This window comes from Micromys minutus (assembly GCF_963924665.1).
Source record: "Micromys minutus genome assembly, chromosome: 20".
NCBI lineage: Eukaryota > Metazoa > Chordata > Mammalia > Rodentia > Muridae > Micromys > Micromys minutus.
The window spans coordinates 41469933-41496966 of NC_137955.1; the positions used below are offsets into that span (position 1 = coordinate 41469933).

Below are 27034 nucleotides of genomic sequence, written 5' to 3' on the forward strand. Positions count from 1 at the left end.
CAGGAAGAAAGAGGAAGAAAGTGAAAAAATTATATTCAAAAATATCACAAATATTACAACATAAAATAATTATTTTTAAAAAATTAAAAGCAAGTAAGGAAAGGATTAATGAAAAGGAGAGAGGGGCAGAAAAAAGAAGTTAGGGAGGAAGGATGGAAAGACGAAAAGAAAGGAGATACTGTACTGAATGTACACAGAGTATCCTTTATAAACACACAGTGTGAAACATTTTACATGACATAAATATTTTAGATCATAAGTAAATTAGAGATAATTTACATTCTTTTAAGTTGTAAAGGCTTTGCTGTTTTCACATAGAGAAATTATTGTTGGAGTTTGCTATCCTCAAGGGTTCAGAAACGGATCCTGCATGGTACTGTTATGGTTCCATTATGAAAGGTTCCTACCAGCTCAGGTGTTGAAGTTTAGGTCCCTTGAGGGTGGCACTGCTTTTGGAGTTTAGGGGAAAGTATTATTATTATTATTATTATTATTATTATTATTATTATTATTATTATTATTATTAAGAAGTTGGGCATCGTTGGAAGAAAGGAGCCATTGAATAGCATCGTTGCCATGTTATATCTGAATCCTGGTTCTTCCCATTCAGTTTCCTGTCTTCATGAGAGAAAAATTCATCTGCCACAAGTTGCTCTTGCCCTGTGCTCTGTCCAGGCAACCATGAGCTGAACATTCTAAAGAATTCTCACCTTTATGTTGTCCGCTCGGGTATCTGACCCAGTGATAAAGTACACAATGGAGATAAGAAAGATAACTTTCCAGGTAATTATCTACCAGTTATTCCAACCTCCTAAGCCTTTGAAGGTTCAAACACATTCAGTTGCCTTTTAGCATTTCCCTCAAATCATTCTTTCAATCTTCATGAAAACGTAGTTACCATCAAATGATGCTCAAAAGGTCTATATAGAATATTTTTACAAAATATATTAAGTAAGAGCCATGGACAAGGGACAAGAGTTAAATTTAGAAAAAAATAAATTAAAACTCATTATTGACTTTACAACTTCATATGTTAAAAGACCTCAGAGGTTGTTTTTTCCAGCATAAAAAAATTCCTATCAGAGAATTATCTTTAGAAATGAAATGGAAACAGTGCTGGCATATCTAATTTTAAACAGGAGGGAAAGGAGAGCCAATACTAAACAAAGTGTTTCAGTCACATAAAAACAAACATTGTAGACATTTGGAAGAGTTAAGATCTTCTAAATGAGGCTTTTTCCAAGTCCGTTAAAGAAGTTCATTGCTTAAGTTCCTGGAAGAAACCCTTTTAGAGACATTAACATGTCTCAGTAAAGATCCCTTGTAGTTACATTTTCATATGATCAAGCCAATATGCATGAAGACATAATGATTCTCAATGTTTTCTCAATCCCTAAAAGAGAGAAAAAGAAGGAAGAAGTTCCTTTTTGAAACGGTCCAGAGTGCAGTCATGGCATAAAGTGGGGATGCTTGGTCACAAATACAAAGAGAATTTTTACAGTTATTCACTTAGGATCGGCCCCTCCTCCCATACAGAACAGTTTCAGATCTGCTCTAGACACCTCATATTTGAGATTCTCTTGTTGGTAAGATACTTTTTTTAAACCCAAAGAACCCCAAGTATTTTTCAAAGGCTATGCATTTCCTTATCCCCATGAATACATCAGATCTGCTTTTATTCTGATCCAAGAATCACAAATGGATCGTCACAGTTCAGGAACAATTAAATCCTTATGTGTTTTTCTTGCTGTTTCTATTCATCATTGGCCTTCTAACTTGCCCCATGGCTGCCATAGTCCCCAAAGTTCTGGTCTTTTTGACACCAAAGGTCATCGTGTTACTTGACATTGTGGGTTTTAAAACTAATAAGGACTCATCCAGGGACAAAGAGGAACTGGTACATCAAGACCACAAAGTCAGAGTCAGAAGCCATTAATCAGAAGACCTGGAATTAAAGAATAGTGGTTAATCCCCATTGATGCCTATTTTCTAAATGAGAACTCCCAGCTTCTTAACATGCCTACTGCTTCTAATAGCAAAGAGGATTAAATAAAGAAGCCTGGGAACAGTTTTTGGATAAGTACTCCAAAATATGACTCAAAAATGAATTATACTGGAAATGGGTTGACCATTTAATTAGTTTCAAATGAGTTTCCTGAGAGTAAAGGCAGTTAGCTGTGTGGCTTCAGAGGGAATATGTAAGTTCATGAGGCCTGGTGGTAAAACATTATAGAGAGCAGCAGACCGTTTGCCCCTTGACTCCAGGCTACCCTCACCTTTGAACACAATGGAAGAAGACCTAACACTGGCACAGGAGTGCAACTCAAGGAGAAGGCAAAGGTAACCAAAGCCCATGAAGCTTTATCTTGAAGTGAAGACTGTACGTCAGCTCAGGAACAGTTTATTCAGTGATTCTGATTTTTGTTAGAGGAAACAACAAACTGCAAGTCTGTATCCTATGTCATGTGTTTTGACAAGGAAAATCTTGGCTGTGCTGAAGAAAAGGTTGGAGGAAGCCAGATGACATACACCACCCAGATGGAATGCAACAGTAACTGCAGGAAGGGAACCTGCAGTTATGTCTGTCTGTCTTTATGCCTACTATTTATTTGCAGTCCTGGGGCTAGAACCCAAGGACTCATGCATGCTATTGAAGTATCATTGAGCAGCATCTCTAGGCATGTGTTGTTTCAGGTTTGTGTACATGAGTGCAGGCACCCAAAGCCAGGGGCACAAGATCCTCTAATGCTGGAGTTACAGACAGTTGCCAGCCACCTCAAATGGATGCTGAGAAATGACATCAGATGCTTGAGAAGAGCAGCAGGTTGTTTTAACTGTGACCCACTCCAGCCCCAAGACTTTTGATTCTCGGTAGAAGAGAGGAAACGAAGAACAAAAAGGATCATCTACACTGCTGATAACTAAGTCAGAAGTTGTGTCAGATGTTTTTATTTCCACCTGAAATGTCTTAGCACCATTCAAAGGAAAAGGTCTCACTTTGGGCTCTGATGTAGACTGGTTTTCAGCAGGTATCTCTGCATAATTAAAATTCATTCCATGAGCAATCGACTCAAGCAGTGGTCTTCAAAAAACACCAGGCTAGTCCTTCAGCCATGCCATATTTTCTGCATCACATGCAGTCTTTGTTGGTTTCTACTGGGTCCCCAGGGCAAAGAAAAACAGGCTAAGTCAAACCAATGTCTCTCAAGGAAGTGGCACATAGCATCTGTCCACCACTACTGGAACATGACAAACCTGTCTGCAATGGAATTCAGATGTACAACTGACCCTGACGAGTGGTAAAGAAATGTTTGTGAATAGTAGAGCAATTTTCAACAAGGTTTCTCTTAGAAGAGCTTCTTTCTTATTCATTTGAACATTTTCCAACACATTTGTGGTTTAATCTTGAGTGTGGATCATGGGAAACATACAAGTGAAAGGCAGAAAGAAGCAGTGACCTTCTGAAACATCACTTCCTAATGCCCTGACATATGGAAGAACTGTTTAGCCACTTCAGGACATGATAGTTGTCCCATCTTAGAAATGGTATCGACTTCCTTGGATTTGAAGTGAGAGTAGCGAGTTTCTCAATAGCAGATTAAGTTACACCTCATCCTAGGAAATGCAAAAATAAAGAGGTTCGTTGTAGCTATAAAAGTCGTCAATCCCAGGCTTTATATAGCAAATATTGAAGGATTGAGACTTCTTGGAGAGTCTTGGATACACGGTACAAGATCTGATCTTTACTACATGAGATCTTACCTCAAAAAGAGAGGAGGAAAAAAAACAAAGAGAAGAAGGATAAGAGGAATCAGAAGGGAAGGAAGAGAAGAAGGGGTATGAATAAGAAGAATGAAGGAGAAGGAGAACAAGACAGGGAGAAGCAGATACATCAGCAAGAGAAGAGGAGGGGATAGGAGAAGGAAAGAAGAGGGGAGGAAAATAGGGGGTGGAAGGGTACTGATGTTAATGCTGGGCAGGGAGAGAGGAGAGGGAAGAAGAGAGGGGAAGTGAGGAGTTGAGAGAATTGAGTGGAGTGGATATTCATGGTATAGCTATGGATAAGTTACTTCAGTGAATGATATACCTCCCATGCTCAGGTAAGAAACTCGAGTTAAACAGGGGGATATGAGATTAGCAAGGCTGCTGATCGAGAAGGATGTCAGTGGAAGAAGTGTGGGGATATGGGAGGGGGATGGGAGAGTGCAATGAGGGATTAAAAAACTACTAAATCTTAATATATAAAGTGTGAAAATGCCAGATAAGAAAATAGAAAAGAAACAAAGAATTTACTTAGAATCCTTTAAAATTATTTATTATACCCCAGGTTCTACCACGCAGACTCTTCAACATAGATTATGGGAAGGATCTTAATGTACTATGCAGATCCTCACATTTCTTAACATCCCCATCTGGTTGCCTGTAGTTGGTATTATTAATAAGTGGAGAGTAATAATCGGTCTATTAATAATGGATTTGTTTCTTTCTTATCATTTTATGGGAAGCTGAAGCAATAAGATATTTTTACTTTCAGAAATCTTTAAAGAAATTTGACAGGTATATTTTGCCCGCTCAAAGCATTTGTCCTGTGTAAATTCTTTTATACAGGCACTTTCTGAAAACTCTGGATATGCTTCAAGGGCTACTAGTGTTGATAATTATTCAGTTTCTCTGAAAATAAAATCAGAATGTGGACTGGCAAAGCAGAAGGGATTTACTCTACAGAGTACATGGGAACAAGAAGAATACAGACATTTTCTTTCTTTGGTAATTTGGTCTCTAGGGAGATTTTTGCTGATAAGCTATTCCTCAAGGTGTCAGAACGGAGAAAAACCAAGGGGATTCACAAATGTTCCACATCATCAAGGGCAGCTGCTTGAGTGAAAGATGCACATGGTACCAAATTTTCCGCAGTAGTTCGGTTTGTAAAACCAAATGTGCCAAACGTAAACTATACTGAAATACCTGAAGTCAAGTTTATTCCTTCTCCCTTCCACAACTCATATCTTCTTTATAATGTAAGTACCATTAACAATTCTCTATAATAGTAAATTTGCTTCTTAAAGTAAGCTTATACATGCTTTATGGTCTTCTTGAAAGGAAAATATTGTCATTAGAAGTCTTCATTTGTCTAAGGAAAACCTGCTTTAGCACTGATAGACGTCTGGACTCAGAATACTTCTTACATCATGGTTCTCCCTCGGAGAGTCATCTGAGTCCTTTCCAGATGTTTCACATTCTAGCTCCATCTCAAAATAAAACAGCCTGGTATATACATTTTTATGTAATGTATACTTAAATTAAAAATGTATGTGTATGAGTTTGCCTGCATGTACATTTGTGTCCCGCATATGTGTGTGGTGCCTGCAGAAGTCAGAAGAAGGCACTGCATCCAATTTAGCTAGAGTGATGGACCGTTGTGAATGACCATAGTGCTGTGAACCAAACCCAAGTCCTGTGCAATAGTACTTACACTTTTCTCAGCCTTGGTCACCTGTTTTAAATCTATGAATTTTGTCTTTGGATAGATTCCTATGAGTGAAATAGAGATGTATGGCCATGTACATTTTTATAATAAAAAGCATGTCTAGGTCACAATTTCCCAAAGATTTACATCTGCCATCAACATGGTGTCCACAGAAAACAAACAAAGAAACCCACAACTATTATCTTCTAGGGGAGAAGAGAAATTTATCTTGAAAAGAAATGTGACTATAAGCACAGATTACGATTATCCCGACTTTCATGTAGCAATGTGGTAAACAAGTTCAGAAAGTCTTAGTAACAGAACAAAGAAAATCATAAATCAAGACTTCCAAATACATTGGTAGAAAGAAACAAAGAGCCCTCAGCTGCAGGATTCATCTGTTGTTAGTGGTCTCATCCTTTCCATCAGTGGAACCAGGGAGTCTGTACGTTCCTTAGAATTCTCCGAACCATCCTTAGGTTACATGCAGAGGGGGCCAATCAATGATTGTTAAAGAAGCTAAAGATGGCCCAGGACCATTTAGAGTGTTCCCACTTGGCCACACCATTCTCTGTAGTTGTAGTCACTGCTTCTTGCCAAGAATTCTTATTTGCAAGGGTGTAAGAACATTTCCTTTCTGCCATCCGCACAAGGCCTGCAGTCTCAGGATAGTTTTAGTTTGAACAAACGTGACAGATAAGCCTTTCCATTTTTATTGTTTTCCTAATTGTCAAGGAGGCTGTGTTCTCTTTGCATTTTCCCTCCAGTACACTACTCATTACCCCACTCACATACTTTCCTCTGGTTGTTTTGACCCTTTGTTGTTTGGACTGTAATTATCTTCGCACAGCGTGTCATCTGTCATTGGACCTTTCAGGGGGTGACTCAGAATTCCTGGTTGCAAACACAATTTGTTCCTACGGATTTCAACACAATAAGATTCATGAGCAGCAAGGAGAGATCAGAAAAGGTCCAAGGAGAAAGAAGGAGTTGATCTTTCATGATGTAGCAGGATGGTCAGCATCCATGTTTAAGTAGCTCATCTTCCTCTACCCAGCCTGCCTGCTCACCCCCAAGCTCTCTTGGCCAGTGCTCTGATGCACACTGTTGGATGTTTCTGTCCCTCAGCATACTTGATGTCAGGAAGCGTCACTTTCTTCTAGCATAAAGACAGAAGGAAGCCTCAAGGCCAGCTGCAGGAGGGACCGGGCCAGCTCAGCTCTGTGCTCATGTTTAGGAGGCAGAGTTCCCCCAAGACAAAACTCCATGCTAAAGTCACCAATCAGCAAATATTTGAAGTTCTACTACATGGAGTCTACCATGTATGTTTAGATGTCATGGAATCAAGCATGCAAATTTTCTTTGTAGTTTTATGGATGGGGTCATGAGGCTAAAAACACCAACCTCTATGATAACCATATAATATTCCCCTTTAGCATCTTTCAAGATTGATAATGACCAATGTTTGAACATTCAGACCATTTTCATGCATTTCTAAAATGTTATATAATGAAATAAAAACAAAATTTTAATATTTTAAAAGGCCAAGTTAGATTTCTCATGTGCACCAAAGAAATAATATATTATTTAGCTACCAATTTTAATACCATCTTCAAATATGTGTTAAATGATCTCCAATTTTTTTCCTATGTGATCCTTGTTTACTACAGGTCAGTATATACAGCTTGAAGTAGTTACATATCCAATTTTTATTTATAGCAAGGCAAACTATCTTATTATTTCAGCTCAATATGTTCTGAGATGTTTTCAAGTTCATTCTTCAATATATCTTTAATAAAAGGTCCAGAAAGACAAGTGGTGCGTATTGAAGAATAAAAAACAGCACATGTGGGGTACATGCTTGAACAAAATAAAGAGAAAGTTTATAATCACTTTAACATTCTAAAGAAAAGGGGCATTGAACTGTGGTCGAAACAGCATTAATGTTATATTCTAATATCAAAAATGGTGGCATTGGGATGACATTAGATCTTCCCACTCATGAACATGGTCTGTTTCGGTATGTTTATGTCTATCATAAATTTATAGTTCTCTTATGAAGTTCATTCCTGGGTAATATATGGCGTGTTTCCCACATATGGCTATGAACAGAATCATTACCATTTTGTACTTCAGCCTCTTTTTCTAGCTGTATTTGATTCCACAGTATATCAACCATATGGCCTATATGTCATGTAAGTAATGACATTATATATAATTATATAATTATATATAATTATATTATACAGTTTGACAAGTGTTAGGAGCACTGTCAGAGGGACAGTGTCTATCTTTTATTACATGTGTTATGCTTTCAGAGTAATGTGTCCATTAAAAATTCATTCCTACTATAGGAACCACATTTATGTAGTCTGTACTATAGAAACTACATGTATGCACACATCCTTACAACCTATAAAACACCAAAAAGCTGACATGCTTAAAAATGACCATAACTCACATGAAACTATATACAGCTTCCCAAAGTTCATTTAAAACCAGACCTAAAAGTCTGTCTTTAGCAAGCACTTGTGAAATTATCCTTCTCTTCATGCATAATTCTAATTTCTGCTATACATTAAAAACTAAAACTGTTGCTCTTCTGCCGCCATTTTATATCTAGCTCCATACAACGCTCCACCGCCGCTGCTGCCGGGACCCGGACTGCGTGCCAGCACCCCCTTGCCAAAGGCTCCGACACCATGGAGGACATGAATGAATACAGCAACATAGAGGAGTTCGCAGAGGGTTCCAAGATCAACGCGAGCAAGAACCAGCAGGACGACGGTAAAATGTTTATTGGAGGCTTGAGCTGGGATACAAGCAAGAAAGATCTGGCTGAATATTTGTCTCGATTTGGGGAAGTTGTAGACTGCACAATTAAAACAGATCCAGTCACTGGGAGATCAAGAGGATTTGGATTTGTGCTTTTCAAAGACGCTGCTAGTGTGGATAAGGTTTTGGAACTGAAAGAACACAAACTGGATGGCAAATTGATAGACCCCAAAAGAGCCAAAGCGTTAAAGGGGAAAGAACCCCCTAAAAAGGTTTTTGTGGGTGGACTGAGTCCAGATACTTCAGAAGAACAAATTAAAGAATACTTTGGAGCCTTTGGAGAGATAGAAAATATTTAGCTTCCCGTGGATACAAAAACAAATGAAAGAAGAGGATTCTGTTTTATCACATACACAGATGAAGTAAAGAAATCGTTAGAAAGCAGATACCATCAAATAGGTTCTGGGAAGTGTGAAATCAAAGTTGCACAACCCAAAGAGGTGTACAGGCAACAGCAGCAGCAACAGAAAGGTGGCAGAGGGGCTGCAGCTGGTGGAAGAGGTGGTGCTAGGGGACGTGGAAGAGGTCAGGGCCAAAACTGGAACCAAGGATTTAATAACTATTATGATCAAGGATATGGAAATTATAATAGTGCCTATGGTGGCGATGAGAACTATAGTGGCTATGGCAGCTATGACTATACTGGGTATAACTATGGGAACTATGAATATGGACGGGGGTATGCAGGCCACAGCGGTCAGCAGAGCACTTACGGCAAGGCATCCCGCAGGGGGGGGGTGGCAATCACCAGAACAATTGCCAACCCTACTAAAGGAGGTCCCTGGGAGAGCAGGTGTAAAGAAACCATCTTTACAGGACAACATTGAAGATTGCTTAGTCTTCTGTTGACCTAAGATGAATATTTTGTAAAAGACTTTGTAGTGGACACGACACAATTGTGTCCAACTATATATAGCTACCAACTAGTTCCTTTGTTTTTACTTTGTCCTTTGCTACCTGTGTTATGACTCAATGTGGATTTGTGTTTATACAAATTATTATTTGTGTGGTTTTATGTTAAACCTCAAATAAATGCTTCCTTACGTGAAAAAAAAAAAAAGAACTACAACTGTTGATTATGAACTCACCAGTAAGCACACAAGGAAAAAACTGCACTTATGTAAAATTTTAATAGTATATTAAACAAAATAATGAGGTAAGCGTAATTGTACACAAAAATCATGTGATACTACATCCGAGTTGATCATAACAGTGTAGAGCTCTGGTGAGGCACATAACTATCATAAAGAGATCACTGTAGCTTGGTGAATGACCTGTATCCATAGCCACAGCTCTTAGGAGGGTGAGGCGGCAGGGCAAATGGTGTACAAAATGACCCTAAGGTCAGGTTACACTGTATAGTTTGCCCCTCTGACACATTTGAAAGATGGAAACATAATGAGGAGAAGAACAGAGGACAAAAGAGCACTTGAGGCCACAGTACTAAAGACTCAGGACATCAAATGGTCATGGCAGTGTTGCTGCTCTGTGATGTGACACAGTCTGTGATGCTGGACTCTGTGAGTCCTTCACCTTCCCTGTGCATAATTTCAGTAAAGGGAATTTCAATATAATGAGCTTCAGTTGCTCTCGATTTTCCTGATCCAAGAATCTACGTTTTGAAAGGGTAAATGTGTTACCCAAGACCATGGGAAATGGATAACATGTCTGAACTCACAGAAACAGAACTGTTTTAGGTTCATTGAAACCATAATTGCAGGCATGCTGACTAAGACATTAGACTATTGTCTGGGTCTTGGCTGATTGCAACATGCCATACAACAGATGCATGAGATGAGCATTAATTTAGCTAGAAGTTGTATTTGCAAGTCAACTTGTCTTGTGACAGAGAGTAACACAGCTTTTGTTTATGTCTGCACTTCACAAGTCAACACAGAGTGTCTGACGTATGGTACAGCACATATTGTGACGTGGGATGCTTCAGTAATCAGGCTACACCCATTTCTCCAAACCAGTGTTCTACAGACACCATTGCACACAGAACATTCCAGCAACCCTTTGCCAATTGTGTGTACATAGTATGAAAGGTGAAAAGCATCATACAAATTTTTGATGTGTATTTTTACATTCTAGAGATCCATAAACACAGAGCCCACAGTGTATATCTAAACAGCAGAGAGAGCTGATAGAAGAATCCTATTACATGATTTTTTTTTTCTTCTAAAATGAAATTTCAGCCTCACCAATCCAAAATTTATCCAACACGCACAGAGAAAACCACCAAAAATGTTGGATAGTATCGCTCATAGTTCAGTATTTCAAGGGGCCAAACCAGGCGGCTGTTTTCCTAATCAGGAAGAAACTCTGTTCAGAGAGTATAGCTTTGGGGAATAGTTAGAGGTTTTGAATACTCCGAATAACCTTGAATCCTTCAGAAAGTAAATTCAAGATGAAAAAGAGCCATAGGCAATAGACATCAAGAATATTAAAATAAAGAGATTGCTTCCGAAAACTTATCACACCTTCAAACAGTAAGGAGTCTGCAAGCTGACAGTGACCAGTTTGCTAGAAATCTGTTTTGCATTACACTTTACTTTAAAATAACTTTGCTTTACACCATTAAAAAGCAGGTCATTCGATTTTAAACTTATTTCTACACAAGTAGATGCCTGGCTGCTTTCTCAGAGATGCAAATGAGGTCATTAAAGACCCTACTATTTCCATGTCAAGGTAAGTTACTGGGAATTGCTAATTCCTTCTGGCCTGATTTGGAACCCATTTAGGAGTAGGCCAAGGAGTTACCCACTCTTGCTCTAGACTGAAAAGAAACAAACATTCCCCTGAGAAATAATTGGTTTCACTGGTGATGGGAGGTTAAGTCAGCTTAGTTGAGTCTAATTAGTTCACTGTTTGCTTTATTTGATTCAATTGAAGTTAAATGGACATTTGCATTGACCATAAACCAGGTTTCCATGTGTTGACAGGTTCATTGCTTTTAAATGATGTTTATGAGTTTTCTAGGTTTGCGTCAAAGTCATTAACATTTTTAGGGAAGGAATACTACTTTGAAGAAAAGTGAAATCAGTTTGGACATGTGCAGTCAAAAGAAGCAAGAGGTGCCTGTCATTGCTGGTAGGTTCAGCACAGCAAAAACAACAGTCTCATTGCAGACAACCACAAAAAGGACTTGTGGGTAAAGGAAGGGTTATTCACACCTTTAGGTTTGTTTTTTTAATTAACAATCACACATTTGAAATTGGCTTCATATTTTATAATCTTTTAACTGGCTAATGACTTTCACATATCTCAAGCCTGCTCTTAAAATGTGCATGTATGTGCAAGATAGCATTAACTGTATTAAGTAGATCATAAAAAAAGAGGGGATGGGACCGGATGGGAGAGAGTCCAGAGGAGTTGGCTAGGGTATTGGTGATGGGGCTGATTAAAATACTTTGTGTGCATCTATCAAATTCTCAAAAAATTGATAAAATTATTTTTTAAAAAGGTTCAAAGCTTCAATTAACACCCTTTATTACACTCTTAATAATACTTAGTGGTGATACCACATGATTGAAAGGCAAAATTAAGTGAGATGTTTTAAGGGTCTTCCCACTAAAAATGTGAATCCCTATTGGGCAAATCAGGCTGTGATTAAGCTCTTTGACATAGAGACCTGATCACCAGTCACCAGCATCACTGGGTGCCTTGAAATAAAACCCTGGTTTTCTTTCAGGTCTAGTATTTCCAATGGGAATAGTGAAAACAAAAATCTACCCACAACACAAGAGACACCAAATGAAAACATTACACACACACACACACACACACACACACATACACACATGAATTGTGAGGTCAAAATACAGAAATAATTAAAGGAGTGCATAGGTTATATGTATTAGGTATACAGAACAAAACTGTGGTATGCTCTTGTAAATGGATGCTTAAATGAGCTAGTAAGATCTCACAACACTGAGGTATGACCTGTGGCAAGAGTGAAATATCTTATACGTCAGGAAGTGATGTAGAAAATGGGTGAATATGAGCTTTGAAAAGATGTAATAAGGAAGTCTCAGAATGTGGCAATATGTCTGTGACTCACTTCTGACTACAGTGACCCAGGCTATAATCCATGCAGAGATGTATTCCAACATTACACAGGGGAAATTATATCAAACTTGTAAGCCTTCACTATGCATGTTAACAGAAGTGGTTCCCAACCATCATAACTGTGACACTTTAATACAGTTCCCCATGTTGTGGTGACCCCAAACCAGAAAATAATCTCCTTGCTATTTCATTACTATAATCTTGAGGCTGTTAGAAATGTCTGATATACAGGATACCCTATATGGACCAAAGGGGTCACAACCCCCAGGTTGAAAACCACTGTGTTAGAGAAAAGCAGAAACTATTTCTACCCTTGCCAAAGAGGCATTCCTCAGTGAAGAGGGCAAATGTCCAAGAAATAAACAAACTAATGCAGGAAAACAGGAAGGAACTTAGCTGTGCATACAGACAAAGCAAGGTAGAAAAAGAAGAGAAAGTTGAGCACATGAGTTGGACAAGAAAAAAGAGACTTTGACATGTTAGTTCATTTAAGAAAGCAAAGAAAAAGAATATATGCAGATGGAAAGAAAAAGATGAAGGCAATTTTTAAAAGAGAAAAATGTCCGTTTCCCAGTAAATTACAAAACAAGTTCTCAATGTCTGTTTCGTGGCCCAAATATAAATCTTTAAAATAAATTTAAATTGTAGTGACTTCCATGTTCCCCAGTTTAAAGGCTGTTCTTGGTTCTATAACATTTCAGCACAAAGTAACAGATGGATACAGTATTGTCCCTGCTTTAAATTCTTAATACAGCTACCAGCATAGGCAAGAACCAATCAGTTAGATGTGGCCCAGCATGTGGCCTTAGCCACTAATTGCTAAGTGAAGAGCAAGTTTGAGGATGAGTTCACATGAGTCACAGGAGTGTTCTGACCTCAGCTAAATGTTTCCTTGGCAAACTCATTTGAAGGCTGAGGGTTGCCATTCAGGTGTTAGAGCCTGGCAGAGCAGGACACAGCGGCAATTAGAAGTGTCCAATAGGGAAATACACTCTCCAAACTGATAGACTTGTGAAAGCCAAATGTGTAGAACTGGAACATCTCATTCACATAGGAGTCAGCCTGAACCAGGACATGGAATTGTCGAGTTCAAAAACCAACATGCTATAGGAACAGTCATGGGAGCACATTTAAAAGAAACCCTAAAAATACGGTCACCAGCTAGCAAGGGAGGCGATGGATGACCTCGACATTCATTAGTCCTGTACATTAGTGACCACTGTGGTTAATACGTTTATATAGTAACCACATATATATTATACGTGGGTTAGTATATTAATGCTGGCTTTATTGGTGGTTAAATTGTACAGAATCTATTAGGTTTATTATATGTATATTGCTTGCAACTCTAATAGTTTATCAAGTAACTGAACATAAAACTATCACTGTGCCCTACCAGAAAGCTTCTCTCCTATCCCATGTCTCCAGGTAATCCTCAGTTGAATATATGCTAGACTGTGTATTTATTTGATTGTTTTTTTTCCTAAGTAGGATTTTCATAGCTATTAAAGTCCCTTTCAGAATGCTTTTCAGAAGTAAAATGTTACAAATTTAAAAGAAATTCATTTTTCTTAATGCATCTTTTTCATATTTTATAAATGTTGGCAAACTATTAAAATGTTCCCTTCTACACATATTCTTTTTTGTTATGTTCAGTGCAGGTTCAGAGGTCAAGTGACAACCTCAGGTGTCTTTTGTTGGTTTTCACCTTGTTTGTAAGAGAATCCCTTTTGTTCTTCAGCAGAGTAGGGCAGGATCTCTAGCCCATGACTTCCATAGACTTGCATACATAACTCTATCCCCATCTTCTTGGTGTAGAGCTTGGTGTAGACACAGGCATGCACTACCACATCTGCTATTCATAGGAGTTATGGGTATCCAAACTTATGTTCTCACATTAGCATGGCAACTTCTTCTGCCTACTGAATCATTTCCCCCGGCCTTAGAAATAATATCCTGTTTGTTTTTATTGGTTTTATGGTCAGCTCTTCTGTTCCATTTGCAGTCCATTTTGAGTTATCTGGCTCTCACAGTAAATTTTGCTGCAATGTGGCTTCCCAGTTATTATTGCACTGATTGTTTTAAAGATTATCCTTTCTCCCACAGGATTACTTTTTCATATTTACTTTTTAAAAAATCAATTGTATAGGCTTATTTCTGGACGTTGCTCTATTCTACTGATCCATTTCCTAACTTGGCATCAAGCCCACACTGCCTGGTTTCCTGCAACATTATAGTACATCTTGGAATTAGGCAAAAATCTTCTTCCAGGGACTGACGGTCAGCATCAGATACAAACAGGTGTTACTTGGAGAAAATGCCCAGAGGATGTTGCTGGAACTCCTTGTATCTGTCCAGCTCTAATCAGGGTTTGTCCCTGATGCCTCTGGAAAGCTGATGCGACAAAGGAGGGCTGGAACAACCCCAACCCCAGGGCAGAAGCACGGACAGAGAGACCTGCTAATGTGTAACTCAGACTCTCAGACAGATATTGAAATGGCATTGAACCAATCACCTCAGCATCTTTCCCTGATGTTTCCATTGAGATGACTTATGAGCAATAAGCTGTGGTTATACGCTTGTATGATTAATGTTTCAAAAACCAAAACCACAAGGACACCTTTAGATAGCTACATACTGCCAGAAACAAATCTACTTGCCTAAATACACAAATAAGGTGGCTGAGACAGATTATCTGGGTAGCTCAGGATTATTCTGCCAAAAATATGATACCCGCCTCAATCCCATTCCATCTCAGGGGCTCGTAACATCACCGAGACCATTGTCCGTGAATTTCCTTCATCTGCTCTACTGTTCCATAGATTGGCAGGAACTTTTATAAATTCAGGACCTGTCCTTGTCAAAATACCAAACCAATAATGTATTATCAAAGCAGCCAATGAGGAAAGCTCAATAGATTTACAATGTTAAAATGTATGCTTACTGTGTTAAGAAGAAAAATAAATGCATCACAAAGTAAATGAAAATATGGCCACTTTCCTAAAAGCAGAACAATTCTGGCTCCAGTGAGTTAAAATTGACTTGGCTGGGATTCTGATGAGCACATTCAGAGGCAATAAAAGTTACAGACCGGGACTTCAAGTGGTCATTTCTCCATAGTTTGAGGGAAAGCTCATTTTAGTTGGAGTCCGTTGCTCATTGAAAGTCTTCAACAGGGGCATAAGACAAAAAGATGGGAGCATGGAAAATTACTGTGGCCAGGACAGCCTGGATAGAAAAATACGTTCCACACAAATGCGTAGGGAAGTGGTCAGAGACTATCCTGCAGCCGAGCTGCTCCAGTTGGCCAAGTTGAAGCTGAGTCTGACCCACTTAGCTCTTTGGATACTGAGCGGTTAAATCAGTCTTTATTTCAGACAAGACACACAGGCACACAAAGATACACATAAACACACACCAGAGAGAGAGAGACAGACACAAACACACAAAATTACCATATTCCAAAATATTAAAATAAACAAGTGGCTATATTATTAGAAGAGCAGTTCCTTCATGGCACACCTGGTACTAGAGTCCCGAATCACATCCTATATGACAACATATGGATCACTTCTGCTTTACACACAATGATTGTTTTGCCTATACTTTAAAGACATGGATATCAGCATCAGTCAGGTAGATCTGTCTCTAATTCAGACATTACCTTTTAAAAGAAGACACTATAATATCCCATAAAACTAAGCAAGTCCCCACTCAACTTTCTGTTTACAAATGGCTTCAATGTCAATGGAAACACACTTTTAAGTAGTAAAGAAACTAAAGCACAGTTTTCAGAAGTACCTTGGCGTTCACTCTCTGAATGATGCTTTGGTTGCTGCTGCATTAAAGCACATTTGTACAGGAACTTTTTATCAGGTAGTACTCTGACATTCTTGGGTAACATTTTATCCTTGCTCTCACCTCTGGGCTTTAGAAAGCCAGCTTGAGAAAAAGGAAGCAACAGGCATTTTGGTCTCAGAATTCTGGTGCAGAAACTTCGGTGCATGAGGTTAGGTAAAGTGTGTCCTTCTCTTTTCTTAGGTCTATTCGTTTAAAGAAATGGAGATGTCATTTCCTCCTCTGCTTATATTGATTGTGCCGATGGAAAATTTTTCCTACCATCAATGAAATACCAAAATTTCCCAGTAAATATTAGTTTTCTACCATTCTCTTTTGCCCCATCATTATTCCAAAATAAAAGACTTCACAATGTTCTTTTTTCCCAGACTCACAGTTACCTTTCATGTGCTATAGAAAGGAATGAGAATGAAAAGATAAACTGTAGTAATATACTACTACATTAATGTACCTCTATATTAATACAGTACTATTAACACAAACTGGATTCTCCCAGAATATTTTTTCAATACTCCATCTTGTAGTAATTTAACCTGTTGGCTTGCCAGACTTTAGACTTGGCTCTTGTCATTTAGATTTAAATGTAGGTGACATACTGCAGGAGACAGCATGGGACATGTATGATGACCTCTGAAGGAAGAAAATAAGAAATAAGATTTACAATACACAGAATAAGAGCAATTGTTTTGCTATCTGGGGTCTGTATTAACATCCACTGTAGGATGCTTACTGCTTGCTTGGGACAAGCATTGAAAATCTAGACACTATGCCTATGCTCTAAGCCAGCAGAATGTATAAAAACCAAATGAAATTGTTTGATAAATTTTCTTGCAAATGCTAGATAACTTTCAATAACTGAAAAGATTTTTTTCCTATTTTAATATAAAGAGATCCAATGTGGTTACAGATTTCATTCCGTTCCCATGTTATCATTATGAAGTTGCAGCAATGATGTTTAATATGAAACTTCCACACATCCAAGATGCTCAAAAACAGCATCAGAGAAAGTTAGGCAGGGCTACTTAACACCTGAAGTCCAGATAAAAAAGAATCCTTTCCCATGATGTGACCCAGACAACACAGTGAACACTCAACAATACCCCTACCAGGTCAGCTCCTACAAAAGTAATCTGAACTCTCATAAAGCCTAGAATTGACCAGGGTACTGTTGACATTTGCATTTTCTGAGGTTCTGGCTAGCCATATCTAAGGTGGCCCATCAGGATGTATAGAGTTCAACTCCATGTTTTAAACAGCGGGAGTTGAGGCCTTAGGTTATGATCACCTGGTAGTGCACTATTGACACTAACCCAAGAGTTTCAGATCACAGAACAACAGAATACTGAAATCAACAACATGGTGGTTAAACATTTCCAGCAACCCCACGGTTCTGAACATCTGAAAACAATTTGAGGGCTGGGATCAGCCCAGGAGAATGTCTAATTTCCACTAATGTAGGAAGGTCTATCCAGGCCTTGCCATAGCCACACAGACAGCAGTTGAGACAGCCTTCAAGGCTGATTCCAGCTAAATGTGCTGAAAATTGTTCCCTGGCATTAGTTCAAGTTCTTCCTTTTGGAGCCGTGCTGTCTGGGTCCGGTTCTTAGGTGACCACTTACTTGATGTGTAAGTTTAGGCAGGACCATTTTGTCTTACTTCCTTCACCTGTGAATGAAATAAATAACAACACCCCCTCATTAGGGAGCTGGCTGGTTAACGTGGAGGAAAGAAAAAGAGAATTCCACATGCCAGCAAGTTCCCAATTACATACTGGTTCTTTTTAGTATGATATCAAGTGGTACATAAATATTCAAAGTTAAATCATTGCATGTTTCCTTTTTATTGTGCCAAACGCCATACCTTTAATTTACATGAGTTATAATGCTGACTCTATCATCCTCGTTTTAAGTACAAGTGCTATGGTCAGCCATCCTTGCTGCCAGGGTGATCATGATTTGCAGTGAAGTCCCTTCCTTTCACAGTTACCGGCTCCCATTAAGCCTCCTTCCCTCCAAGACTTTCTTAGAAATACCAATAAGGCAATTACCTGTCCATGATTGGTAGGAGGGAGAGAGCTCTAAATAAGCCAGAATTCCATTCTGGAAAGGGAGGCTCAGCAGTTACCGTGTTATTTTCAAGGGGACAGCATGGCTAATTCATTGCGTTATTGGCAGAAGGCTCTCTCTGTAGAGGCTTTATGTAGGATCAAACCAAGTAAGACTAGTGCAAAGAAGACAAAAGGTTAAGAAGATCCTTTTAAAGAAAATAGAATAAAATGCCGAATAGTTTTCTTATCATGATGGTATATAAGGGACTTATTGTAGACTCTCTGATTTAATAAAAACAAAGCAAAGTCTTTTCAAAATGAAACACCTACATTTTTTAAAAGATGGTATATTTAGATGGTCATAAAGACTGCCTCACCTAAACTCGCCTTGAGTACAACTTTGCCCAAGAAAGCTGCACAGTACTAGAGTGGTCAACTAGGGAAAAAGAGATTAAATAAGCCTCAAGATTACCATCTACAGACCTGAAGTCATTTTGCTGTTCACTATTTCCTTTGCTCCTGTGCTAGATGAATGCAAAAAGGAGAAGTCATGACAAGAAAATAATACAAGAAAAATCTGCCATGGAACCTGTCTCCAGAGTGGTTTCTTTCCTCATGAGCATATGATACCTTTTATATCTAAAACTCTGTATGGAGTACTACCTCAGGGATGGCATCTAAATGCAAAAATAAATAAATAAATAAATAAATAAATAAATAAATAAATAAATAAATAAATAAATAAACGAAGAATGAATGAATGAATGAATGAATGAATGAATGAATAAAATAAAAATAACCCAGCAACAACAGCATGGCTCCCTAAAGCTTCAAGCTTCTTGTAAGCCTCTGAGGTGATCAAGTTTCAGTTCCGGGGATACAGATGTACTTACTTCAGGTAGTAAAGACTTGCCTGGTATATACATTCAGACATGGAAGCCATCCCTGGTACATAAACTACACATGGGGGCACATATCTGCAACTGAACATCAGAATGGAGAAGCAGAAAATCAGATGTGGAAGCCAATCCTAGGCTACTTGAAGCTCCATCAAAGCAAAAGCAGAAAGGAAGGAGGGAGGGACTGAAGGAAAGGAGAGAGAAAAAAAGGAAGGAAAGGAAGGAGGGAGCCAGGGAAGGATGAAGGAAGACAGGGAGGGTTAGGGGCAAAGGAAATGAAGAAAGGGAAAATTTTTAATTCTTAAAAGCAACAAAATCAAACTGAAACCATCTTCAGACTAAAAGACTCCTCAGACATGAAGCAATTCTCAAGACAGAAAAAATAATGAATAAATCAGTCTTGCGATTTTTCTCTCCTTTCTCTTTACTCCTTTGATGTGGCAGGGAAAGACTCATTACCATTTTAACAAGTTCCTCTAGCAAATATCAGCCCAAACATCAAACTCTCAGTGAGATCATACTGGGAAAAAGAAAATCCCAGCATTATCTCTTTTAATGAATAAAACTAGAAACTGTCTAAAATGTCTATTTCAGAAATCATTTATTTTGGTTTTCAGGAGAGGCAAACACTGAGTCAGATGCACAGGACAGAACAAATTTGGACACTTTTCCTCCTCAGGCTTTCTAGGCCTTGACAAGTCTGAAGAGCCTAGATGTGGTAGACAATATAACCTACAACCAAGAGACACAACTTTGGCTCTTGAGAGAACGTGGCTTGGTATTGAAGATAGTAAATATTGCTACAATATAAAAATTCCAGTTCAATTCCTAGAAAGCACTTTAGGTAGCTGGTTCACAGCCACCTATAAATTTACCCTCAGGGAATCCAATGACTTTGGATTCCACAGTTGCCTGCAATCATGTCCCCACAGACACATGCATGCTAGCAGACATGTACACACACACACACACACACACACACACATACACACACACACACACACACACACACACACACACACAAATTAAAATAAAAAGAGAAAGACACATCTCTCAAGACTGAAATACTGCACATCAACTATATCTGTAAGAAGCCTTCATCCCACCAATCCCTGTCTCTAAAACCTTGTACCGATAGGTACCAATATTTCATCAAAATCTGTCAGGTTATGTTTAAATTCTTGCTTACTATAAGATTTTGAAGGCATGGTTCAAATCAAATACCTGCTATTTTAAAGGAGCTTTGTACTCTATCCATCTTCACAACCCTGCCCTTAGGGCAAGAGTTAAAAGAAACGTAAGGATAAGAACAATGAGGGTGTCCAACTTCATCTAGTAGATTTGTGATGAACCTGCTATTACTCTGCCCTGAGAAAGCAATGTATGGTTTAAGAGACACCATGTCCAGGATCTAAATATAAGCAGTGTCGTGGGGACCAATGTGATTATAAGCTACAATTTGTTCACTCTCAAAAATTCAAATTTTAGGCTGGGGATGCAGCTCAACCGCTGAGTGATCATCTGGTTCATGTAATATTCTAGATTTATCTTTAGCATCCCTATCCCCTAAAGACCCAAAATGATTGCAGCTCTTATGTTTAATATGTAGCCAGTTCCCTCTTCCTAAAACTGTATTGTAGGGGGAATTTGGCTAGACTAATAATTCAAACCCATTAGAAAAGAAGAGGCTCCGTGATGCAGCCTGGGGAGTAGAACTCTTGCTGCTAAAGAGAGCATTTACACTTCTGCAGCCTGAGATGTCTCTATTTCTATTTCCCATAAACATTACCACGGGAGAAATGTTTCTTCTCAAAGTACGCATGAGAAGTATTCATTTTAGACTCTCTAATATAAACCGCTAAGCATCTAAGTTCTGTATAGTATATGTAAAAAGGGAATGAAACTCAAAACAAATTTTAATCGGGTTGAGTAGAATGATAGTACTCACAAACATCAGAAAACAGCGCAAGGTTCACACTCAATGAAAGGGAAATGCGGCTACACTTCTCTCTTAAATAAAAGCACAGTGGCACAGTTGAGTCACTTGTCAGAGGATGTGAGAACTGTAGGAGGCTCGCACAAGAAGAAAGCTAGACAAGAGCTCTGGCCCTGATCACACCTCCCCCCTGCTTCTCCAGCTTCTTCCAAGAGCCTCAGTGGCATGTGCCCTGCCCTAAGGGAGCAGAGGGTAACCTGCACTGTTACGTGCCATCAGACTGGTTCTAGGACCTGCCTAATTCCTTTACATTCATTCAAAACCACCCAGAAGGCTCAACTCTTTCTCATGCTGCGTGGGGAGCTTTGGTTTAGATTTAAATAGCAGGTTCCATGAATTATAAACTTTTAATGTTCCAGGCAGCCCCAAATTGTTGGTCATGGCAAACACTCTGAAGTATTAAAGTCAACAATCAGGCTCCTCTCTCTCTGTACATGTGTGCACTCCTTCTCTCTTTCCCCCCTCCCCCATCTCTCCCTATGGTGACTTCCCTGGCCTCAGTCCTTATTATATATATATATATATATATATATATATATATATATATATATATATATGTGTGTGTGTGTGTGTGTGTGTGTGTGTGTGTGTGTGTGTGTGTGTGTGTGTGTATGTATGTATGTATGTATGTATGTATCGCTAGGCTTGATTTCCTGTTCTAGCTGTGGGATGGATGGATGTTGGAGTCCTGAAATCTGTGAGTGCTGAGGGATCAGGGTGAAAATTGACAGTGTGTGTATCTGTAGATGTCCCAAATCCCTATTCAGTTCCAAAGTAAATTTGAGTTTGCTTCTGTCTTGTCTTTACACTTACATATCAGGGAGAAATCGCTGTAAAATTCTATAACATGCCATCCTCTCGTTTAACATTTTCCAGAAGGGCATATAAATAGAGCCAGGGCTGTCAATATATTACTAAATTGGGGCTGGGTTTGGATGTCCCTACCAATTCTTCTGAGCTACAAAATGTCAAATTGGAATTGCTAATCATGTTGAAATTGTGTGTCAGAATATACATTCCTTCAAAATGTCACCCACATACATGAGAGAGGTTATATTTATGATGGGGTTCTTCATACAAGGACATGATTCGTGATTTCAGAGGTGGAGTGTCCCAAGCACTGCAGTCAGAAATCCTAGTTCAAAGGAAGGAAAACAACGTTCAGGCTCAAAGGCAAAGAGGAAGAATTCTGTCTTTGCATCCTTTTCTCCTACATAGCCCTTTGACAGAAGGGCTGATGCCTTCCTACATTAAGGCAAATGATTATCCCATATCAGTCTACCAAAGTCAAACGTTACTTTCATTAGTAAACACCCACATACACTTACCTAGAAACAGCACCTAATCAGTTATCTGAGCATTTCAGGCACCATTCAAGTCTATGAAAATAATGACACTTATGGACAACTGTTCCTCATTGCTGGTTCTTGCTTCCACATAGAGTGATTGTCCTGCAACTAGATTCTTCAGTGGTTGCTGATGTCTCCTGCACTTACACCCAACCAAGAAGAAAGTCAGTTAATTGATAGTAATGTTTGGAAGAAGAACTAAACATTCAGCAATCCATTCTGTGTGGGGCCTTGGATGAGTCTGCAGACAAGGTAGTCACGATTAATTTTCAGTTCTCATTCTATGAGGATCATAGAGAAGCAAATTCAGGAAGCAAAGGTGGTAACCACAAAACAGAGATTCTAAAGGTAGCTTGTGTTGGGTATTCTAACTCTAGAGGTACTAATAATCTTCAGTGATGGGAGCTCAGTCAAGACTAGCTATGTAAGCCTTAGAAATCATGCTTGCATTGCTTGCTAGGTATATATAGGAAGTAGCTGGTTCTTAACTATATGGGCTCCATTTTCTCTGGTAATACAGGAAACACTAAAGATTGGAAAAAAGTGTTCCCCAAAGAGTCTGTTATGAGTTTAATCATGTCAACCCAAAATATAATTTAAATCCCAATTCTTGATATCTCAGAATATAAGTAATTTGGAGATAGAATTCTGGCTGCTTTGATTACCATAGTAAAAATGAAGTCACACTGGATAGGCATGAAATCCAATAAAACCATCTATATGAGAACCCTATGAAAAACAAAGGCCTGAAAAACATATCTACAAGAGGAAAAGCATCAACAGGCTAAAAGAGGAAAAACTCTTCTGTTTTCCATGAAAAAAAAAAAATGGCCTCTGTCAGCCAGTTTTCGATGCCTAGATGCCAGAAGTATGAGCCATTTAGTTTGTGGTTCTTTATTACAGAAGCCCTAAGACACAAACATTATCTAACATAACATCGATTTATATACCACCAAATAAATGCGCAGATAGAGGGTCACAAAGACTTCATAACATGTAATCCAAGGATTTTTTTCCTAATCATCCAGTTTATCTGCCCCTTCCTCACAGAGGAACAAGGTGTTTCTACAGTAAACATCTGAGCAGATCCAAAACTGAAAAGAAGAACCTGGCAGACTCTGAAGATACATCAGAGCTTACTCAGCAAGACCTCATAGTGTTCCATCCCCATCCAGCCTCCAGATCTCTGACCTTCTGACACAAAACACCTGAATAGACCTGAGTCTGTAATGAATGCTGATTCACCAAACATGTCCCCTGTGTCAGGCATCAAATAACCTTTGTATGTGCCATATTGTAGCACGCCACCTATTACGAACAACAGAAAATCTCTTCATCGAATGACAAAATGGGAAAACTGAGCTTTGTCTGTACTCAGTAGATTAGATTTTGATATGAAGACCAAGATTCTATGAACTCAACGCCTCAGTCCAGGCCTAAATTTGATACTGTTAGACCAAAAGGAAAAGATGGAGTCCACAACTTGGAAAGTTATCGATGAACTACAATGCCAGTGCTGCAAAAGGAATCACAACCCTTACTCAGAATTATTCCTCAGAGTGTGCTATGTCTTTAGGAGTCAGTTTCTTCATGAACTTCACACAGAACAAAACTTACTGCTGAGAGAGGAGGAAAAAACTGCTGAATTATAGATAATCTCAGATGATTGATCTTTCTCTTCATCTACTTTCTAGTTTTAACAAATTATGAAAGACTATTTTCTAGAAGAATTTGTTGGCATCACTAATATTCATTCAGTAGACTACAAATTTTAAGCAAATATAAATTCTTTTTCTTGAATCTGCAAGGTGAGCACTTGGAAAGGTGAACAAATTAGCTTGCTACTCTAGAATCAGATTTTGTGACAGCCATTGTTGCCCTCAGAATTAAAGCTGAATTGAGAAAGTACACCAGACTCATAGTGCCTTTGTGTCCCCACCACCTGCAAGTGTTCAACACTAGAACCACTCATTGAAATCCGACCTCTTAAACTTTCATGTGAATACATGCACCAGAGAGGCTTTTTGAATGCAAGTTCTGATTCCATAGATCTAACATGGAGTGTGTGATTCGGTTCCCCTAACAGAGTTCCCAAATGAAATCCCACTTATCTTTGAGGTTGCTTTGAACAACTCAGTTGTCAGATGACCAGCATCACAAAACCCTTGGCATTACTACCGAACCTTTCCGTATATATGTAGGAATGACCCTGTCTTCCAGTTCCCACTGAACGATTCTCTCATATACTGAGCCTAAAGCACACATTATCTCCTCTGTGAACCTTCTGCAGGATTTCAACTTCCCTAGGCACATCTACTTCCTTTAGGTCTTTCTTGGCTTCTGTGTATTATATGACTTCTCATTACAGACTTAATTTTGTTTTCATGGCAGGTTTTATCCCTGTTGGGCAGGACTGGCATGTATCATGTTTGTTTTCTCCTTTGCATCTAGTAGGACAGCTGTTTGTGAATAGAAGTCATTGCAGGTTAGCTGAATGGTTAACCAGATTTGGACTGATATGTCAGTTAAACTGGTTAATCTCTTGTTTTTCTGTCCTGCACAATGTGGTTGGTTCGGCAGGTTGAGTCCTAGTCACTTTCAAGATTCTCTTATAATGCATCATCACGTTTTTATGGACCACCATTTAAAATAGCAGACCTCTCCTGTGAAGAAAGGAACCCAGAAAAGGTTGCCTTGATTGGAGGTACTTAGAGGTTGTAGTGTTTTGAGCAAATCACTGTTCTCTCTGTCTTGGTTTCTTGCTTTGAAAAGAGTTATGTTAAAACCTTCCTACTTCTTCTGGAGTTAAGAAATGTAAGAAACGCAGTAGCAATCATGCTGAGCATAAGGTAAGAATTGCTGGACGCTGCCTGTGGCTGTTGGGTATGGGAGAGTACAATGTACTGGCAAGCTCCCTCCTAGCAGAAGCACTATAGACACGTGACCAAGCTGCTCTGCTTCGCATCAGGCTCCTGGAGCCATAACCACCCTTCCTTAGTGCCCTGCACACACCAGGATGCTTTTGTATGTGCTTTCTTTTGCATTCTTCCCTGTCTCACCTCATCCATGGTGTTCCTTCTGTGATGCTGCCCCAAAAAATGTAATGGCCATTATCCTTCCTTCTTTGTGCTCTAGCCCCTCCCCTTTATACAGGCTCATAAAGGGACCATTCATACTGACTCCAATCTCTGTCCACTGGAAATTGCCTTTATTATATGATAGGAATTTCATTTTTATTCACTTATGTTGTAAGCTTTCATATCATTACATTTTTCTGACTTCTCAGAGGTGAAATGACCCACATCATATGTCATATTCTTTTTCTCAACAGAAAGAGAAGTTAAACACTGGATGAACTGACCCATCCATTCCACTTGGAGCTCCTCTCTCAAGAAACACATAAGGCCATTATCATCCAAAGAATAAACACTTCAGCGAAGAACCTTTCAACTCCTCCTTTTATTAAATTGTACTATTTCTGATTTCAAATATGTGGGCTTCTGACTAACTATGTATTACATTGTTTTTATTTTGTTTTGTTTTACTATATTCCTGAAAGTCTTTCTATTAGACATGTCACTTTTGAGAAAAAAAAATCCAAGTTCAACACCAGGAGTAATAATTGAAATGAAAGGCTGATGCATGATTAATGCGAGAAACGAACAACTCAGAACCCAAGTCAATCATCAATTATATAATCAAGGAAAATTATTTAACATGACTTCAAATTATAGGAGAACAGGTGTAGTGATATGTTTCAAATTAAAGAACATGTTCACAATACATTTACCAATTTTTTTCAATACCATCCTGCTCTAAAGTTTTCCAACAGTAGTCAATCATTAATTGGTCCCTGTTGGTGTAAGAGATTCTGCACTCTTAACACAATCTTGGTAATGTGAACTGTTGTCTCAAAAAGGAAAAGAAATATTTTATAAAACTGTAGTCATCTTAAGTCATCAACAGACCACTGAAGACAATTATTACATCTGGGTCCTCGCTGCTACAAAATAAATATGAAAATACATTCAATCAGTTCTGCAGCTTAATATAAAGTGCTCAGAAACTACAGTTTTGAATTTGCCTCTTCCACAAGAGAGCCCAGGACACCTCAGAGAGGAGAGAGATATCTGTTAAAATGAGACAGCATTCTAGAAGGAAATCTTCTCCATGTAGCAGAAGAAATAAGTATTTTCTAAAAATCCCTTTCTTCTCTCTATGTTGCTGCAAACCATAGGCCATAGGCTGTGAGTGACCACACTGAGATTACTCAATGGAAAACCACCAAAATACAGACAAGACAAACAAACCATGGGTCAGGATCCCAGAAGAACAAAGCACACTTAACTTTTGTGTGATCCAAAGAGATCTCTGAATGAGATGAAAGTTCCTCTCACTGTTCACTCACACCCAACTTGGAAAAAGGCCTTCCTACTTCAAAGGCCTCAGTGTCTCTCTTCTTATGAGAAAAATTCCTTTATTCTTTGCATAGCTCTGAAGGCCCTACGTGGA

The 27034-nt window shown here is 38.7% G+C and overlaps 1 protein-coding gene and 1 pseudogene across 2 annotated transcripts in view; one reads left to right on the forward strand and one right to left on the reverse strand.

Moving 5' to 3' along the window:
• Positions 1-27034, reverse strand: part of FBXL7 (F-box and leucine rich repeat protein 7) — a 331283-nt gene that overhangs the window by 189791 nt on the left and 114458 nt on the right. The gene's annotated exons all lie outside the window — the stretch shown is intronic.
• On the forward strand, positions 8071-9074 carry LOC308433581 (heterogeneous nuclear ribonucleoprotein D-like; annotated as a pseudogene). The gene has a single exon. The product of its transcript is annotated as a heterogeneous nuclear ribonucleoprotein D-like (transcript).